This window comes from Bos indicus x Bos taurus, chromosome 4 (assembly GCF_003369695.1).
Source record: "Bos indicus x Bos taurus breed Angus x Brahman F1 hybrid chromosome 4, Bos_hybrid_MaternalHap_v2.0, whole genome shotgun sequence".
NCBI classification, from domain to species: Eukaryota; Metazoa; Chordata; class Mammalia; order Artiodactyla; family Bovidae; genus Bos; species Bos indicus x Bos taurus.
Genome location: NC_040079.1, coordinates 24796551 through 24811654, shown reverse-complemented (window position 1 = coordinate 24811654; position 15104 = coordinate 24796551). Strand labels below are relative to the sequence as shown.

Genomic DNA, 15104 nt, shown 5'->3' with positions numbered 1-15104 from the left:
AGATTTTATTTTCTTGTGCAGCAAAATCACTGCGGATGGTAACTGCAGCCATGATATTAAAAGATGCTTACTCCTTGGAAGAAAAGCTATGACAAACCTAGACAGCGTATTAAAAAACAGAGACATCACTTTACTGACAAAGGTGACATAGTCAAAGCTATGTTTTTTCCAGTAATCGTGTATGGATGTGAGAGTTGGACCATAAAGAAGGCTGAGTGCCAAATAATTGATGCTTTCAAATTGTGGTGTTGGAGAAGAGTCTTAAGAGTCCCTTGGACTGCACTGAGATCAAACCATCAAACTAGTCAGTTCTTAAGGAAATCAACCCTGAATATTCATTGGAAGGAATGATGCTGGAGCTGAAACTCCAATACTTTGGCCACCCAATGTGAAGAGCCAACTAATTAGAAAAGACCCTGATGCTGGGAAAGATTGAGGGCAGGAGGAGAAGGGGACAACAGAGGATGAGATGGTTGGATGGCATCACCAACTCAATAGACATGAGTTTGAGAAAGCTCCAGGAGATGGTGAAGGACAGGGGGAAGCCTGGTGCTGCAGTCCATGAGGTCACAAAATCAGACACGACTTAGTGACTGAACAACATCAGGTTGCTGCTTGACACTTGGTTGATTGTGGGCAGGGCCCACTGTGGTGCCAACCAGTGGCTGAGCAGGACCCATTGCTTGGTACTGGAATAATGGCCCACAGCAGTAGCCACCTGCTAAGGACTGTCTTTGGCTGTGCCTTGTTGCAGGAGGACCAGGTTGGAGGAACTTGCAGTAACTGAAGAAGGAAATAATGTGGGCCTGAGCCATAGCAGAGGCAATAGGAATGCAAGAAAGATAAGACTGAGAGATACAAAAGCAGTTACCAAGTGACCTTGGTGATTAGGTCACAGGTGGGGCCTGCAGAGTTTAGAAAGACTCACCTTTGGTGGGTGGGGAGAGATGAAGGCTGAAGGCTTGCTGGAAGGAGATGATGAGTTCAGGTTGAAGCAGGAACTCAAGACAGAAACCCTGCCATTGACCTGAATATCAGTGGTGGAAGGTCAGGGCAACTTAGCCAGCACTGGGGATTCTTCAGGTGTACCCTGAAGGAATCTTAAAGACAATTCCAGACCCACCAGCAAGAGAGGATGGGCCTCCTAATACAAGTTCCTACTTAGAATCCTGGCTTATTAAGACTGAATCTGTGCAGGATTGAGGCTGCAGATGAGAGGTCTTCAGAACCTGCAGCCAAACAAGGCCTGACAAGCTGTTTCCATGGAGATGTGGTGTGCGCAGGAGGGAGTGAGTAGGAGGGCTGATCCACTCCAGAGCCTTGGGTCACAAGGCTGCAGTGGGCTAACAGATAAACAGGAAAAAGGCATAGTCAGTCAGAAAAGAACGTTCAAAACTATTGGCAGTTAATTGGAGATATCGTGTCATAATTCTTGATTAAGTCTAACAATTTGAAGGATTAGGGTAAGCCACTTTATGATCCTGCTAGTTATTTCAGGTACCACTTAATGAGGGCACGAGGAAGTGGATGCCAGCTGAGGCCAACTCCAAATGTACATACTCCCATCTTAAGCCTTTCTGCACCCGTGGACTCTAAGTAGCTACATATTATTTCCAAATTTCTGGGGAAACAGGCAGGGATATGGGAAGTTAATTTTTTTTTTTCCCATTTGCCATGTTGTTGGCACTAATAACTCAGGAAATCTTTGGAGCTCTTCGGGAAACTCAGGTGCTGGCAGAGCCTCAGATTAAATGTTATTATTAAACAATTTGAGGAACATTCTGGACAGAGAGCCAGCAGCAGTGGGGACCCACGTGTTTTGTGTTGGGGGAGGATAGAATATACATAACATGAAGTCGACTATTTTGACCATTTTAGAATATGCTATTCAGTGGCAATAAGTATATTCATAATCTTGTGTAACCATTACCACTGTCTCTTTGCAAAACTTTACCATCATCCAAAACAAAAACTCTGTAACTGTTAAGCAATGATGCCCTTCTGGGCTCCAAGTGTTTTTAACAACTTATTATGCTGTGAAAACTCTGCCTCCCAGTCAGGAGAATAGTGTGACTGCTGCTAATAAGAAAACTAGCTGGATCTTGGTTTGGTCAGTAAGCTTTCAATTTATATCTGGGGTTTTTTGGCTAAAGACTCCTTTAATCCTGTGGGTGAGCCTGTTAAACCTAATCTCTGAAGGGAGGGAGCCTGATTTTTAACCACCTTAATGACTGATGGGACTTGTTAATCTTGATCTCCAAGGTATTCAAATGGCTTGTGGCAGTGCTTGTTAAGAAGTCAGCAAAAACTGTCAGGACCACAGGATCTTATAAAGATTCTACTAGAGGCAAACTTTGTTCCAAAAATAGCTGGGAGATGAATTGTCTGGGAGCAACTTCATTTTAAGTGACCAAAAACGATAATGCCCAAGGAGGATAATACACGATTCTGACTTGGAACAGTAGATCATGACTGAAAGACCAGAGCTGGAAATTCCAAGTTTCCTACTGTCTTTTCTTTCACAAATTAAAACATTTAGTGCGGGTAGGGATAAGCCTTTGTGATTTCCTTTCTTCATCCAACAAGTGTGAGGTGTTTAGAACATGATGCTTATCAGACAGGACTCAATCTGGAGTTCACAAACCCAAAGTAGCAATAGCTCTCAAAGCCCAGGCAGATATTTCCCAGAGGCATGATGTCAGTCTCAGGAAACAGCAGGAGGGAAAAAGAATAGGGAAGATTTAGTGAAAATCACTCCATCATAAATACAATCTAAACCACATGTCCTATTTGAGGGCCAGGGGTAAGACAAATAGTTTAAAACACTTTGCTATTCCTGGGAACTAGAACTCAGAGGAGGTTAACTGGCTTACTCAGGGTCACCCAGAAAACCAGGAAGAGAGCTGAAATTTAGTACCTTTGTTTCCTGATACCTGTTTTAGTGGTTTATTTTGATCAGGATCTGCTGGTATTCTATGCTTGGAATGCACGAGGGAGATGGTTCTCAGATCTTCTCTATGAAGTTTTCATTTGGTCAGGGGTGATCTATCGGTAGCTTTACCTCCAAATTCTCCTCCAGTTTAGTCTTCATATCATAATTGGTTCAGAACCCAAATTCTGCATAGTTCAGAAAAATGCTATTAGCAGTCTAGAAGAGATTTAATACTCTTAAGATTGCATTAGGGGATGATTTCCAAAATGGTGGTATGGAGAGCTTCACAGACTCACTCCTCAACAAAACAACCATACCTGGTGAAAATTATTTACCATTTAACATTGTTGTTCCGTAAAGGGAGATGAAAGCCAAGAAGATCAAAGGCTACCACCCCAATCCGGCACCTCACTTGTAAAAAAAGGGTATTACTCCATGAGAAGTGGGTCACTGTTCCCTCAGAAGCTCTCAACAAGGGAACAGACTTTATTTGGAAAAGAATGTGGGGAAATTCAAACTGAAGAGAGTCTTGGAAAACAATGGAGATTTTGGTGATAAGCAATTAAGGGGGAGTTGGTATCTCTTTGAGAACAACAAGCCTGACTATAGGCCAGTTCATTTTACTAGAAAGGACCAGAGAAAAAGACAGCTAAGAAGAGCCCTCCTAGGATCAGAACAAATCTCAAAGACTGGCCTCAAAAACTACCTCTGCAGAGGGTCTTAAAATTAACTGGATCAGACTGTGTAGCAATGTATGCAACAAGCATTGTTGAAAACAACAGAGTGATTTGCTAACAACTAATAGAGCCTAATATCTAGGGATCATAACAACAAAGACAGACAATTTAGGGAGACTGGGGACAGAGACAGTCAAAGAGAACTATGCTAAAATCAACATCATCCCAGGATGACTGTACACGAGGCCAAATATGCATCTTCTGAGGAGCAACATCAGAGGTTTCAAACTGTAGGGAAATAGAATTTACCAAGATAGTTTAGCTCAGTCATGGAAGAAATAAAAAGGCAAATTACAACAATAAGCTCATAAGTTAAAAAATAAACAATAAGGTTGAGAGGATCAGTATCTAGCCTTGCTACAATATATTATCTAAAATGTTCAGTTTTCAACAAAAAACTTATGAGACATGCAAAGAAACAGGAAAGTGTAATGTGACCCAAACAGGAGGAAAAAAGCAGTCAATAGAAACACCCTGTGAGAGGGCTCAGATCCAGCTTAGCAGACAAGACTTCAAAGCAGCTATTATAAATATATTCAAAGAACTGAAGAAAACCAAACTTAAAGAAGCAAAAGAAGGTAGGATAAAAATCTCCCGTAAGATAATCAGTAAAGAGATGGAAATTATTATTATTTTGAAAGAACCTAACGGATGTCCCAAGCCTGAAAATTGTGATAATTAGGAAAAAAAAATCGCTAGAGGAGCTCAATAATATAATTGAACTGGCAGAAGAAAGAATCAGCAAACGAGATAGATAGCTATTATTTGATCTCAAGAACAGAGAGAAAGGAGGATGAAGAAGTAATGAACAGAACTTCAGAGAAATGTAAGAAGCATTAAGTACATCAACATATGTATAATGGGAGTACAGGAGAAAGAAAGGAGCAGAAAAAATAGAAAGAATGGCTGAAAACTTCTCAACTAATCCCAAGTAGAATAAACCTAGATCCACATTCAGACACATCATAGTAAAAATGATGAAGGAGAATATTTGGAAAACAGCGAGGATAAACTCATCACAAACAAGGGAATCCAAATAAGACTAATAGCTGACTTCTCACCAGAGACAATGGGGGCTAGAAAGCAGTGAGGTGGCATATTTAAAGTGCTGGGGGGAGGACTTCCCTGGTGGTCCAGTGGTTGGGAATACACCTGCAAATGCAGGGGACATGGGTTTGATCCCTAGTCTGAGAAGATTCCACATGCCCCAGAGCAACTAAGCCCATGCTCCTTGGAGCCAGGGCTCTACAAAAAGAGAAGCCACCCTAATGAGAAGCCCAGACACTGCAACTAAAGAAAGCCTGCAACAAAGACCCAGCACAGCCAAAAATAAATAAATAAATAAATATATATATATATATATATATATATATATTTTTTTTTTTTTTAAGAAACTAAAGTGCTGAGGGAAAAAATCTGCTCAAATCAGAATCTTTTATCCAGGAAACTATTTCTCAAAAATGAAAGTGAAATAGAGACATTCCCAATAAGCAAAATCTGAGAGAATTAATTGCCAGCTAGAGTTATATGAAACGAGGAAGTTCTTCAAACTGAACACAAGTAATCCCAGTCAGTAATTCAAATCCACACAAAATCCAAAGAGGACTAGTAAATACAATTATGTAAGAATAAAAGACAGTATATCAATGCATAATTTTTCTCCTTTTTTCTCTTTAATGATCTAGAAAGCAATTGTATAAAAGAACACATTTCACAATGGAGGTGGGTGGGAACGAAAAGCTATAGTAGAGTAAGAAGTGCAACAAGATGGTAACTCAAATCCATGGGAACAAATGAAGAGAACCAGAACTGGTAAATAAGAAGGCGATAAAACAAACCCTAAATATAACCTGCTTTCCTTTCTGTTTTTAACTTAAAAAAAAAGATATAAAATTATATTAATTCATAATTATAATATGTATTATTGGGTTTGTAACAAAACTATAAACCAATTAGATCTAACAGACATCTATAAAATGTTCCAACAACCAACAGCAAAGTACACATTCTTTTCATATGAATATGGACTATTCTCCAAGATAGACTATACTCTAGGTTATTTCAAAGGTTTGAAGTTATAAAAGGCGTGAGTTCTGACCACAATGGAAATAAAGTAGAATCAATAAGACAAGGAAATTTGATAAATACACAGATATCTGGATGGTAAATAATTTACTCCTAAATAACAAATAGGTCAAAAAAAAAAAAAAAAAAAACCTGATAAAGAAATTAGAAAATATTTTGAGATGAATGAAAATAAAAGCAAAACATAACAAAACTTATGGAATGTACCGAAGCAGTTCTTAGAAGGAAATGTACAGCTGTGGATGCTTATGTTGAAGAGAAAAAAAGAAAAGGATCTCAGATCAATAACCTATTCTTCCATTTTAGAAACTAGAAAAAGAAGAGCAAACTAAGTCCAAATCAAGCAGATAGAAGGAAGTAGTAGATTAGAGCAGAAATTAATAAAACAAAAGATAGGAAAGACAATAGAGAAAATGAACAAAACCCAAAGCTGGTTCTTTGAAAAGATCAACAAAATGACAAACCTTTAGCTAGACTGACCAAAAAACGAAGAAAGAAGATTCAGATTACTAAAATCAGAAATAAAAGAGGACATTACTATCAACTCCACAAAAATAAAAAGGATTATACTAACTAGTTTTATATATGTATATATGTGTATAAAGGCAATGGCACCCCACTCCAGTACTCTTGCCTGGAAAATCCCATGGATGGAGGAGCCTGGTAGGCTGCAGTCCACGGGGTCGCTAAGAGTCAGGCAGGACTGAGCGACTTCACTTTCAGTTTTCACTTTCATGCATTGGAGAAGGAAATGGCAACCCACTCCAGTATTCTTGCCTGGAGAATCCCAGGGACAGAGGAGCCTGGTGGGCTGCCGTCTATGGGGTCGTATAGAGTCGGACATGACTGAAGTGACTTAGCAGCAGCAGCATATATATATATATAATATATATATTATATATATATATATAAATATAAATGATTCACTTTGATGTACACCTGAAAATAACACAACACTGTAAATCAACTATACTCCAAAAAGTCCTTTTTAAAATAAATAAAACCGTGTGAACCAATCTTAGGACCACATCAGGCATGCCCTACAAAAGCAACCTGGTTTCCTCCCAAAATGGATGTACCCAGAGGACCCTAAATTGCTTACAAAAACAATAAAAATCAATCACATTTGATACCCTAAAAAAATAAAATCAACAAAGAATTTGAATAAACATTCCTTTAAGGAAGATATACAAAAAAGGCCAATTAACAAGCACATGAAAAGATGCTCAACATCATTTGCCATCAGGGAAACACAAATCAAAACTAAAATGAGGGCTTCCCTGGCGGTCCAGTGGTTAAGAATCTGCCTTGCAACTCAGAGGACACTGGTTTGATCCCTGGTCCAAGAAGATCCCACATGCCGTGGAGCAACTAAGCCTGTGCACCACAACTACTGAGCCTGTGCTCTTGAGCCCTTGTGCCGCAACTACTGAAGCCCATGGGCCTTAGAGCCAGTGCTCCACAACAAGAGGAGCCGCTGCGGTGGGAAACCCACACACCTCGACTCGAAAGTAGCTCAGGCTCTCTGCAACTAGAGAAAGCCTGCATGCAGCAATGAAGACCCAGAGCACCCAAAAATAAAATAAAAACTAAATGAATAAAATAAATTTAAAAAAATGTTTTTAAATCTAAACTGAGATACCTCTTCGTACTCTCTAGGATGGCTATAATCAAAACGACAGATAATGTTAAGGTTTGGTGACGATGTGGAGAAATTGGAATTTTTATACATTCTGGTGGAAATATAAAATGGTATGCCACTTTGGAAATCTGTCTGGCAGCTCCTCAATAGACTACAACAGATGGATACTATATAACCCATCAACTTCTCTCCTACATATACAACCAAAAGAAATGAAAATATATGTCAGCACAGAAACTGTACATGCATGATCATAGCAGCAGTACTCATAATGGTCTAAAATTAGAAACAATCCAGAGAAGCTGATTCCTGAACTAGAGTCCTGCTTCTCCATTCTTTGGCTATTGAAAATGGTTATGCTATTCCAGTCTACAAAAAAAGAAAGAAAAGGAGGGAGGGAGGAAGAAAGGAAAAAAGGAAGGAAGAAAACAATCCAAATGTCTATCAGCTGATGAATGGTTAAATAAAATATGGTATATCCATACAGTGGATGTTATTTGGCAATGAAAAAGAATGAATTACTGCAACATGGATAAACTTTGAACACACCATGCTACGTGAAAAAAGCTTGATTCCATTTATATGAAATATCCAGAAAAGCTACTTTATAGAGACAGAAAATAGAGTAGCAATTGCTTAATTGCTGAGGTTTGATGGAGGAGGTTAGGAGGAAATACAGAGTGACTGCTAATGGGTACAAAGTTTCTTTTGGGGGGGTGATAAAATATTCTAAAATTGACTGTGGTTATGTTTACACAACTCTGTAAATATAATAAAAATATTGAGCGGTATACTTTAAATGGGTGAATTGTATATTATGTGATGTATATCTCAAAAAAGCTGTTAGATATATATAGAAAGATGGATGAAAGATAGATACATGAACAAATGGATGGTTGGATGAATAGATGGATAGATAGATTAAAGTATTACTAGGACAAAGGATAAAAGAAAACCTAAATCCAGATTTTGCCCAGATAGTAGAGTCAATAGTGATATAATATTTTGTTAATCAGGCTGCACCTAAAATGTTAATACAGAGCTCTCTGTTAAACTGGTCTAGATCTGACAACCAAGTTAGAAGATTTAGGGGACATTTTTTCTTTGCCCTAAGTCCAAACTTGAATCTTGCAGTGTTATCACTCTCCTCTGGGTGTGTTGATAAGAGAGCAATCAGGAACATTGGAGAGAATGGAGAAGAACAAAATAGCTGAACTAATAGCTGAACTTTGTAGTGTGAGGGAGAGTTGCCCTCGTAAATTGATGATGCTGCCTGGAAGGAGAAAAGAGAGGGAAGGAAGAGGGTGGAGACAGAAGGAAGATGAGGAAGGACCAGCGACCCTACTCACTGTAAATGTAGATCTCTGCCTACAATCAAGGTACTCTCCCCTCTAGCAGAGTAGGAAGGAGAGGATAGAAAGAAGATTCATGTTCCTCTCTTGATGCTTGTAGTCAGAGGAAGGTTCCTGACAGAGATACAGAGATGCAGGTAGCAGAGAAGACAGGTCAAACCAAACCTGAGCAGAATACCTTGGTGAGTAAGAATGCTTCACAGTGCCATTAAAATCAAAGATCCATGAGAAGAAGCTGTTCATTTCAAGATTTCCAAGGAAGATTTTAACCCATAGGGAAATTGAAGAATTATTAAAGCAATTTGTGTTTTATAACAAGGTTACAATTGTTGGTATAAATGAAGCGCTTTGCAGATGTTATCAGGTATTTTGGGCAGGGGAAGCCATGAATTTACTATATTAGTGCTCTGGGTGGTTCTTTTTCAAAGTCTTCTTCTTTTCTCTTCTGGGTGCACTTCTAGTCAGGGTTTACTAAAGTTCTCTTCACGAAGTATGAGGATGGAGATGAACTTCAAAACTGTACAGGAGAGACACAATCTTGACTTGCATTATGGTGCATTGTTTTGTAAAAAGGAAGTGACCTACAGTGCCTTTGGTGAAAATAGTCCTTTTCCTTTCTGTTTAGCTCCCAGAGCTGCAACAATTCTTGACCTTTCAGTGCAATTAAGCAGCCCAAACCCCAAGGGAGGACGTAGGGGTAGCAGAGGAGCCAGTTATAGCTGAGAGCAATGATTCTCTGTGCAGATTTCCGGCACTCTGGTTTTGGGTTGAAACTTTTGCTTCTCCCTTTTGAACTTTCTTTTCAGCTGCTTTTTTTATATGTAACACCTCTGTTAGGGTTACATGACTCTAACCACCAACACTCATCCTGTGCCACTGTCCTCCTTACCCTGGACATTCTGGCCTTCCAGAGAGCATCACCTCAAAGTAACTTATATCTCCAGTTCAGAATTCCAATCATTGTTTGTGCTGTTTTACAGAAGGGTGATTTGTCCGTGATTCCTTTGCAGAATTCTGATAGAGAGAAGGAATCAGAATAGTATAATGAATATCCAATATTCATCACCTAGATCAAACAATTGCTAACAGTTTGCCAGATGTTCTCAAGTTTTCCTTTTTCTTCTTTTTTGCTGAAGTTATTTAAAGCAAGTTATAGAAGCATATGGGGCTTTCCTGGTGGCTCAGATGGTAAAGAATCTGCCTGCAATGCAAGAGATCCGAGTTTGATCCCTGGGTTGGGAAGATTCCCTGGAGAAGGGAATGGCAACCCACTCCAGTATTCTTGCCTAGAGAATTCCATGGACAGAGGAGCCTAGAAGGCTATAGTTTATGAGGTTGCAAGGAGTCAGATACGACTGAGCAACTGAAGCTTTCACTTTTCACTCATAGAAGCATATATATATATATATAAAATATATTTCCCCCCTAAATATTTCAACATTCATCTCTAAATAATATACACATCTTTGTTAGGTACACAGTTCCATTATCACATTTCACACAATTCATATAACTTCTCAATAGTATTTAAATACCCACCCACATTCAAATATTCACTATTTGTTCCCAAAATATCTTTTTAAAAATATGTGGTAAAGTATACATAATGTAAAATTTACCATTTTAAAGTATTCAATTCAGTGGCATTAAGTAAATTCACTACGTGTAATCACCACCACTATTTCCAAAACTTTTTCATTATGCCAAACAAACTATATACCCTTTAAGAATGTCTCCCTTTTTTCCTTCCCCCCGCAAATATCTTTTAAAGATGGCTAACTAAACAAGGTCCACATATCTCATTTGGTTCTGGTGCTTCTTAAGGCTCCTAATCTAGACCCGTCTCACAGCACCACACCCACATGCATTTTCTTTTCATGACATTGACTTCTCAACCATTCTGGGCAAATTGTTCTACAGAATGTCCCACTTGCTAGATTTGTCTGATTGTTTCCTCTTGGTGTTGTTAAACTTGTTCTTCTGTCCTCTGTATTTCTTGTAAACTCAAAGTTGGATCTAAAAACTTGAGAAGAATCAGATTAAACATTTTGGTAAGAATTCTCCATTGGGGAATGCTGTATACTTCCTACTGCCTCGTATTAGGCCTACATTATATCTGAATGTCCCACTACTAATAAAGCTAATACTGATCACTGGGTGAAGGTGATGAGAGCCAGTTTAAAAAATGGGTTTTAAAAAGAGAACCTGTCTACTTGCACTGTGTTAAAATGATCATCCCTACTTTGAATGTTCAGATAAAAGGGCTCTGAGTTGTTGCCTGACACCTAGGAGACAGCCTTTATCCTGTGTAAAGGATAAGAAGATTAAGACTGAGGTTTTATCCTCTTTATGGAGTTGATGCAGGAGCTCGTTTATCTCGGAGGTTGGTCAGTCAGGGCAGAACTTTCTGGAATATGAAGTCTAGCAGAGACTACTTTTTCTCTGAGCCCAGAAAAAGGTACTCTGAAATCAGTCATTAGTCAGAATTTAGCTATGAATAAACAAATCTTTTTGCTAACACGTATTTAAGACAGAACACTTTGGGGAGTTCAGATACAGAAGACTCTTTTATGGCATTTTAAAATAACTCTCCATTGGCCTTCCATTCCTCCCCCCAACCAAAACCACTTTAGACTCTAAACAATTAAGGAAGAGCATTTTCTTTGGATGCAAAATAGCCAGATCTTTAGATGTTTCTTGAGTACTGTTCAAATTCAAGGGTGAGGAAAAAGTATGCATCTGTTCTCTTTGGTTGATGTTTACTTCTTATCTTTGAGTTGCTATAAATAACTAATCCATTGAAAATATAAGCAACTAGGTTAAAGGAGTTCATTACTAAAAGTAAGAATTTGGGTTTCTAAGGAAGATGAGTTATTTTAAAATCTCCAAATAAACACTTTCATTTTACAATAGTTAAATATCTAGCCAGTTAAACTTTGCTCAAGGTTGTCCTGTATTTCTGGATACCCAGAAGGGCTTTTAGGTTACTATTGCTTGATTGCTTTTTATGTTTGTTTTTGTTATTTGTTTTTCAGCTAGCACAAAAACAAGGGAGTTGTTGGAAATTTTCTGCGTATCAGGAGAGAACTTAATCTTAGGATACTGGCCTAACAATTTTCATTTTACTACTGGAATTAGTAATATCCTTTTTCTCCATTTATTCTGTAATTTTTAAAGCTTTTGGCTTGCAAGTTACCAGTTAGATAGGGGAGGCAGTAAAGGTACTTTTTCTGGGATCTCAGAGTCAGATAGTAATGGACTTACTTGAACCATGTCCAATACTTTAAAAAAGCCTAGAAGACATTGTATATTTACTCACAATAAAGCCTGAGCAGATTGACTAAGTAATGCAAAGCTTTTCTCTTTTGTGGGGAGGCAGAGGTCTGGAATATGGGGGATTATGCCACACTGACTCATAATAAAGATGTGTCTTCACAATATGAATTTCTGGTTGGTTGTGTGTATTATCTGTAGGGTAGAGAATCTATTGGCAAGAATGTGGGTATGGAGGTAAGACCAATCAGAATTTAGTTTCTAACAGTAAGACTTGGGCTAATTATTTAACACAAATGAACTTTAGTTTACTCGTCTGTAAGATGGGGTAATCGTTTCTATTTTTCAGAGTATTTGAGGATTTTAGATAATGTGTGTAAAGCACATATTAATGCAATACCTGGTACCTAAAAATTCTTAGTATATTTTCTTTAGTAGACGAAACTCTTTCAAAGCTTATAACTTTGGGGGGGAAATGAATCTGATCATTGAGATAATAGGTTGGGAAGCACTCATGTAACAGCTTACATGGTCACACAGATTCCCCCTGAAGAACTCCTGCCAAGTCTGCACAAGGAGTCCACACATCCTTTGTGTTAATCAAAGATCCTATCTTGAGGGAGATAGCCTTAAGTCAGTTCCCCAACCATACCTTATCAACATTTCCTTAAGTCCACCTGTCTGTCTGTGGGTGTGTGCTCAGTCTCGTCTGACTCTTTGCGGCCCCATGGATTATAGCCCAGTTCCTCTGTCAATGGAATTTTCCATGCAAGAATAATGGAGCAGGTTACCATTTCTTTCTCCAGAGGATCTTCCCGACCCAGGGATAGAATCTGCATCTTTTGAGTCCCATCATTGGCAAGTGGGTTTTACCACTAGCGCCACCTGGGAAGCCTTATTTGTCTGCTGGATTCCTATGTGATTTTAGACAGAGCTGTGGTACTTCAAGAAGTACCAGGTCTTAACTGTGTGTGAAAGTTGCTCAGTCGTGTCTCTTTGCGACCCCATGGTCTATACAGTCCGTGGAATTCTCCAGGCCAGAATACTGGAGTGGGTAGCCATTTCCTTCTCCAGGATCTAACTGTAGCCAGAGATTTTAGGTGGGAAGACAAAGGAATGGAGTGCCTTGGAAAAAGGGATAGAAGATGAGGTTTTAGAAAATTTAGAGGATCATTATAGTTTAGTTTGTACCTCTTGAAAATAGGGCAAGAGAATTTATTTCTTGAAAAGTACTATTTCAAGACTGATTCTTTCATCTAAGCCCTCAGGGACTCTTCTCCTAAATCTCTTACCTTTTCCTCCCTCTGAATCATGACCAACTTCCAGTTCATCCCTTTATCTATGCACTTTCAAGATAGGGAGATCAGTTGCCCCTTTCGTTAATGGGATCAGGTTTACAGGTAGAAGCTACCTAGCATTTCCTAGGGCTATTGTCGCAGGCCCCTGCAAAATTTCATTTGGTAGAGAATCAATACAATGATGACCTGTAGAATCCAGCTTTAAAGCTTGGTGTTTTATCGAGCAGGCCATATGAATTTGGTATATCCCATTTCAAGCTGAATTTATCCCTTGTTATTTTAAAAGCTATAACAAGTTGTTTTTTAAAATGTTTTCAATCAGCACATCTTATTTATTGTCCTTAACACCCGAGGCTACTTGAAGAAGGATTTAATTTTCAAAGTCTGGCAAGTAAACAAAAGTTTCCCAATAACATCTTCAGGCAAGCACTAAAAGGCCTCATTTTTTTTTTTTTTTTTTTTTTGCCACAGTGCTTGGTTGGCTCCCCCATAATTTCATTAGTATTTTATTCAACCAAACCTTGCATAATCACTTTAAAAATATACCTTCAAACACAAAGTTACTTACTAGTTGATTTTTTCTTCTTCATAATTACCATGTTTAGTAAAAAGCAAAACAGGTTTTAAATGTTGTGCTATCTGACTAGGGGCTTCACAGGTGGCGCAGTGGGAAAGAATCCGCTTGCCAGTGCAAGAGACTCAGATTCGATCTTTGGGTTGGGAAGATCCCCTGGAGGAGGTAATGGCAACCCACTCCAGTATCTTTTGGCTGGGAAATTCCATGAACAGAGGAGCCTAGTGGGCTACAGTCCATGGGATCACAAAGAGTTGAACATGACTAAGTAACTAAGCACACACATATTATCTGACTAGATCCTAAGCACATAAATTTGAATGGACTATACTGAGGGTTCATATGATAACTATGTTTGGGAGATGATTATTCACTGTACTCTCAAGAGTATGAAAACCCCCAGAGGGGACTAGTTAGATAAGCAGAGACTCACATGCATGGCTTTAGCTCTATGGGGATGTCTAAGCTTTAAATGTAACTCTAGAATTCTGCTAAATATGATATTCCCTTATGTTGAGCTTTGTCTCTGATGTCGTCTTTTGTCTTGATCCTCTGAAGCTGGAGACTGAGACTCTTGAAATTTACCCTAGCCTCTCTTCCTACTTGTGACCAGGAGGAAAGTTCAGAAATAGGATGTATTAGTCAAGATAAGCTAACTGTTATAACAAGGGACTTCAAAATAATGGTTTGGCCCAATGAAAAGCTATTGTTCTTGACTATATAGTATAATATAAATTAGTAGGGGTGGAGATGTGTGGCATGCAGTGGTAAATCTATGCAGTAATTCACAGACTTCTTCCAACACATGGCTCTAGCTTCCTCTAGGTTCTCAGAATCCTCTCCATTCAGCCAGTGGGTAGGGAGAGAGCCTGCTGTATATTACACAGGAGGCTTTCCATGGGCCAGACCTGGAACTGGCATCCAGTCCTTCCACCCACTTTCTATTTGCCAGAACTCTGGCATATAGCTCTGCCCAATTTCAAAAGAGGCTAGGAAGCTTAGTCCATCTGTGTGCTGAGCTCATAGCAGTTCCTGCCACAGTGGGAGACAGATAGCTCCTCAGGGCAGGCCAGTGGTTTCAAGCTCATGTATCATCAAAGGTTTGCAAAAGTGTACTGTCTTATTTTTCAGGTTACTTGATGCCTAGACCTACCATTAACACCTTGGTCAGTTCATACAAAAAATCCGTCAGTATCAGCACCGACTTTGTT

At 38.9% G+C, this 15104-nt stretch overlaps 1 protein-coding gene and 1 long non-coding RNA gene across 3 annotated transcripts in view; one reads left to right on the top strand and one right to left on the bottom strand.

Annotated features, from left to right (window-relative positions):
- MKLN1 (muskelin 1) overlaps positions 1-15104 on the top strand; it is a 380366-nt gene that overhangs the window by 116964 nt on the left and 248298 nt on the right. The window lies entirely within an intron of this gene.
- Positions 8145-15104, bottom strand: part of LOC113891205 — a 50766-nt gene continuing 43806 nt past the window's right edge. Inside the window, exon 4 of the long non-coding RNA XR_003510693.1 lies at positions 8145-9762. This is a non-coding gene — a long non-coding RNA (uncharacterized LOC113891205). The remainder of the gene's footprint in view (positions 9763-15104) is intronic.